This window comes from Pteropus alecto, unplaced genomic scaffold, assembly GCF_000325575.1.
Source record: "Pteropus alecto unplaced genomic scaffold, ASM32557v1 scaffold103, whole genome shotgun sequence".
NCBI lineage: Eukaryota > Metazoa > Chordata > Mammalia > Chiroptera > Pteropodidae > Pteropus > Pteropus alecto.
Genome location: NW_006436288.1, coordinates 11,577,716 through 11,583,611, shown reverse-complemented (window position 1 = coordinate 11,583,611; position 5,896 = coordinate 11,577,716).

The window sequence follows — 5,896 nt, the reverse complement described above, 5'->3', positions numbered from 1 at the left end:
CTGCTAACCCATATATCTTGTCCTGACACCTTGAGAAACATCTCTGGTTCACTCAGGATTCAGGGAACAAACAGTACCATGGGCCATTCAGGGCTGTGGCACCCAAGATACCAGAGCAGAATATTTAGAGATTCTTCTAGATATGGAAACTATTATGGGCAGTGGTGTTGGAGGATGATCCCTGTGGTCCACTAATATTTATCAACAAGGGGACATTGATGAGAGCTAACTTTTCTTCAGGGCCTTATAGCTTACAAGATACTTCCTCCTTATTTATTTAATCTTCACAAGTTCTCTGGAATACATTATTTTCCTTATTATTCAAATGAGAAAACTGGACACTGAGAAGTTCATTTATTCAACATATATTTAGTAAGAGTTTGCCATTTGTCAGACACTATTCTAGGCACTAGAGATAAAGCAGTAAGCAAAACAGACTACATTCCTTCTCTGAGGGAACTTGCATTCTATGTAGTTGGTAGGGAGAAGGGAGATGGACAATAAATCAATACACAGGTGAAATATATAGCATGTCAGAGGTGGACAAATGCTACAAAGAAAGGATTATGATTGAGAACAATGACTAGGGTATACCATTAGAGAAGGAGGAAGGGTTTCTATTTTATATTGGATAGACAGGAAGGGCCTTGTTCAGAAGTTGACATTTGAGTAGACAACTGTAAGAGGTAAAAGAGCAGGTCAGGTGGACATCTATTGCAGGAGCATTACTGGGAGAAAAGAAAAGAACAAAAGCCCTGAGGCAGAAGCATGTGTCTCTTGATTTTGATTGAGAAACTGCCAAGAGCCATTCATGACTTGTATAGAATGAATTAGTTGGGAAGTAGTAGGAGACACAATGAAAAACGTAGAAAAGAATCCCATTGATGTGAGGACTGGTCTTTTACTTTGAGATGACAAACACAGGAGTTATTCAAAATATTTAATAGCAAGTACAGCACAGACACCAACCAATCAGCAGGTTGTGTGGCCACAGCATGGCAGCAGCACCCTAGCACACTCCCTGAAGTGCCAAGCATTACCCCTTGAGTTGGTGCATTGTGGGGAGACCCTCTGGTGGATTCCAGGGGAAGGAGACTTTGGAGGGGAGTTATCTACCAATAGGGACAGAAGGACATTTTAACAACTGGTACCCCAGTTACTGTTTGAGGCAGTTGGAGATCAGCAACAAGAAAACATGGCTGGATCTAAGTGGAGGAATAACATGATTGGACTCACTTTTGAAAGGATTGCTCTGGCTAAAGTAAGAACAGATCGTAGAGAGGCAAGAGTGAAAATAGAGACCAGTTAGATGGTTCTTACGGTAATCAGGCAAGAGATGATGGTGACTTAAACAAAGGAGACGATGGGAAAAGTGGTGGAACATAAAAGATTGAGAATATATTCTTAAGGCAGAGCAAGAGATTTGCTGATATATTGAATCTGAGGTGACAGTGTCGAGCACAACATGAGGAACTAGAAAATTGGGATAGCTATCAAGTGGGATAGGAAAAACTAGAGGTGGAGTTTTTTCAGTGGAGACAATCGTAGCTCAGAGAACTGAGGTAGCTTATCCATAGTCACACAGCAAGTAAACAGCTCATCAAGGACCCAAACAGGGTTTCTCAATTCTGAGCGGAATGCTTTTCCCAGGACACTGCAGCTGAGAATCGACACTGCAGCTGAGAATCACTGCTGCCAAGTAGATCACTTATGAGAATTCACTTTTCTGTGACCCACTCTAAGGCAAGATTTAAATAAAAATCTTTCAAACTCCAAGATTTAGAGAATCTTGTAAAAGGGGAGAAGAGTTTAATCTTAACTTGAAAAACCAAGAGGTTTTTTAAAAAAATAAATAAATACATACATACATAAAACAAAACCGAGGTGAGCCTAAGGCCAGCATGCTGATTGCATCAGAGAGACAAAGATGAAAAGAGGAGAGAGGAAAACGGGCATGAGCCCTAAGTCAGCACGTTAAAGGGGCTGGCCTGAGAGCCTTGTATTATCAGACGTTTGTTAGAGAAAGACGTTCTTTTGCTGGCTTAGAAGAAATCTGAAATAACACATTAATTTTAGGTTCTTTGATTTTTTTTTTTTTTCCTGGAGATGTTTTGTTTTGATACATGCAACAACAGCCAAAGAGAAAGCCTCAGAAAACAGACTTAATAAAAACAATGGATCCATAGTCACTAAGCATAAGTTCCACTGTCTCAGTCTCTTGCCCGGCCCAAATCGGCAGCTAGCTCAGAAGCTACAGAGATATCCTGGAGGATTTGAAGAGCAAGCCTAAACGATTTTAAAGTTCCAGCGTGAGGACTTCCTCCTTCAGCTAATGGCTTTGAGACCTGTTAAAACTGAAATGTTTCTAAAAAGGGTTATGTTTTACAGTTAATCAGGAGATAACCGAGTGTGTTAGAGAGGATTTACCAACAAAAACCAAACGGCATGACATAGGAAGCTCTTTTACCGTTTGGCAGAAGACTGGCTTCCAGTGGTTTAGAAATGAGGGTATCATTGTTTGGCTAAAGAAATGAAGGAGGGAATTGGATTGTACATTCACCTATTCAACCAGCGTTTGTTGTTCAAAAATAATAACATAATTATAAAAACTGAGACCTGATGGGGGAGTGGGAAGATGGTATAAGTGAAATAAATTTCTCATCTTTCATAAAGCAGAGTCAAAGATATTATATGAAACTGATAACTCAATAAATATGAAGTCAATCAGCAGAAGAACTAAAGACAGGAATTGTTTAAGGTGGTTTTAGGGGGCATAGGAATGAGGAGGAGGTTAGGAAGTAGGGATAAATTACCTTAAATTTACACTCTCTTGTACTGCTTGCCTTTTTGAAAAAAAAATGCATGTACATATATTTAAAATTTTTAATCGAATAAGTATATTAAAATTTTATTTATATGAACAACGCTCTGGAAATAAATAATGAATAAGATGTGCATGCTCCCTGCTATCATAGAAGCTTTTGATTCAGACACCCTGAAGCAGAGGAAGAGTAAAATATCTGAGGTACAATAAAAGAGAAACTGAAGTAAATTTTTTTTTCCTTTTGGGAGAGAAATGTAGATCTCTTTCCTACTAGTGCCTCATTCCTCTGCCTTGGATTAAATTAAAATAAAGAAAGGAAATAAACATCCCCAATTGGAAGATATTTTTATAATTATATAAAGGCAAGTTGTGCCTGGCTCTACCAAATATCCCACCACATTCTTCCCATGTTCCTTCTCAATTTCCTGAAAAGAAACCTTGGGTTTCCTCAGTAGGAATTAAACCGCCCACAGAAGGTGTGTAGAATGCATGGGAAATAAAAGGAGAAGGGGAATTCGCTTCTTTCTTACATTTCCCTCGGATCCTTGAACTCTGACTTGGCTTATACTTACTTGCTATGCTCCCCAACTGGACATAAGGATGACCATCTCTAAAAATAAATTGCCAGAAGCAAAAAAGTTAATAAATTTAAATAGGCTAAAGGTGAATCATTCACAGAACTTCAGACTTCAAACATGGAATCATTAAAACTATTAGTGTTTAAGTTCTATCCTCCAAAAGCTGGGAATGTCAGGCTACCTTAGTTTTAATAGCTCTTGTAACTCTTTCTTCACATAATTGGTTTCGGTGTACTAAGACGTTCTTAGGCTGTCTTAAAGGATTCCTGATTTGGTCAGTTTCCTAGAAAAACCTTTCAATGCAGTAGCCCCCTGGACAGTTAGTACAAAACAAAGATAATCATCCTAATTTTGCAATTAGAACTCAGGTTTTTGTCGATAATAACACTAGTTTACATTTGCGCTCAAGCATTCATGCTCTCTGTTCAACAAAATTTAATTAGTGCCTATTGTGTGCCAAAATTATAATAGCCGTGAGGATACTAGGATGCAATAACAAGTCCTTGCTCTTAAGAAGTACATGGTTTAGTTAAAAATCAAAATAAAGTATAATAAATGCTTTAATGAAGTTATAATTGGAATACTATTTTTGCATTTTTCTTAACAGTTTCTCATCAACCTTTACAGATTAGAAAGAGAAAAAGGATTAGATGCCACCTAGAAATGGATACACTATAGGGAGAAAAAAAAACACATCTTTTTATAGAGGAAAAAAAAATACAGAAAGTCTGCATCATCTAGCTTGGAGGATTATGAGGAGAAGAAATGATGATGAAACAGGAAGAGGTCAGACTCACATAATTGCATTTCACTTCTATCCCCCACCTTAAAAAAGATGCTTGGTTTGGGTAGGGTATATTGAAATATCAATATAGGTATGAAGACATCAGGGAAAAAGGTAACTTAGAAATATTACATTCTTCTAGGAGAAGTGAGCATTCAGCTTGTGGAAGCATCTTTATATGCTGCCAATAATTTATACCATAATTCTTTTTCTTGGACTTCTCCAAAGGGACCATAGCCATGCCATGTATCATAGTGACTGCATCGAAGAAGGGAAAATAACCAAGTCTGGAGGTGAAATTATTGGACACTGACTCTGAACCGACAATATTTTCTGAGACCCAAGGCACAGTGGGTCTCAGATTAGGAGCTAAGGACGGTCAGATGATCACTGTAGTTTTGGCTCACGTCTGTCTCACAACAGTTCAGTGGATCCCCCAGATCACCCATGGTTATTTTCAAAATTCCAGAAGGCATAGTTGGAATATACATACTCAGTAAATGGCAGAACCCCCATATTGGTTCTCTGACTGATAAACTGAGAGATATTGTCGGGGTGGCGGGGTGAAAGGCCAAATGGAAACCCATAGATTTTTTCTCTACATACTACAATAATAAATCAAAAGCAATACCACATTCCTGGGAGGACTTTTGATATTAGTTCTATCATCAAGGAGTTGAATGATGCATAGGTGGTGATTCCTAATACATTCCTATTCAAAAAACCCTGTAAGCATGTGCATAAGACAGATGAGTTCTGAAGAATAACAGTGTATGATAATAAACTTAATCAGGTGGTAACTCAAATTGCACATGATGTTACAGATGTAGTTTCTTTGCTGGAACAAATCAATATATTCTCTGGCACCTGGTATATAGTTATTGATTTGGTGAATGTTTATTTGTTTTTTTTGTTTTGTTTTTAGCTTGTTAGTAAAGACTACCAGAAGCTTTTTGATTTCAACTTGAAGGGTTACCAACACACACTAACTGTTTTATCACTGTTCAGGGCTCTATTAATCTTCTATACTCGATTATAACTTAGTCCCTAGGACTTTGGTCACCTCTCCATTCCATAAAACAAACACTTTCCACATATATTGAAGATGTGCTGATTGAATATGGTGAGCAAGAAGTGGCAATTACTCTAGACACATATGAGCTAGAAGATGGGAAATAAATCCCACAAAATATTTGGGACCCATGACAATGTCACTGGTATAAGACTCATTCTTCTGCCACCCTAAACAATTATAAAACTAGACAAAATACATGAAACAATAGCCAGTGTTCAGACATCAGGAGAGCAGGCAGCAAAGACTGTGATCGCTATGAGAAGGAAACAACCAAGGGAAGACCTAGATTCACCCTGGACTTCTGCCTGGAAGCACTTTCCAGCCTGCAAAACAAAGAAGAGTGGTCTTGCTGAGTTTAAGAGACAGAATTCTAAATTTGAAGAGGATAAGGCAGCTGGAATTTGTGGGGATGAGTACCAGAGAGAAGGGAGTCATGCAGAGAGACAGAGGGCTCTAGAAAACTGACTACAGGTCTCCTAAGCTTTCTACTGATTAATAAGCTACACATGTATAGAGTAAATATGCATGACACCAGGCAACTAGAAACTATTGGAGAGCTGTGGGATGAATAATTCCCAGTGCTCACACAGGGTAAAGAGACATTTATGTTCTGACCAGTCAGAGGAGAGAGACCT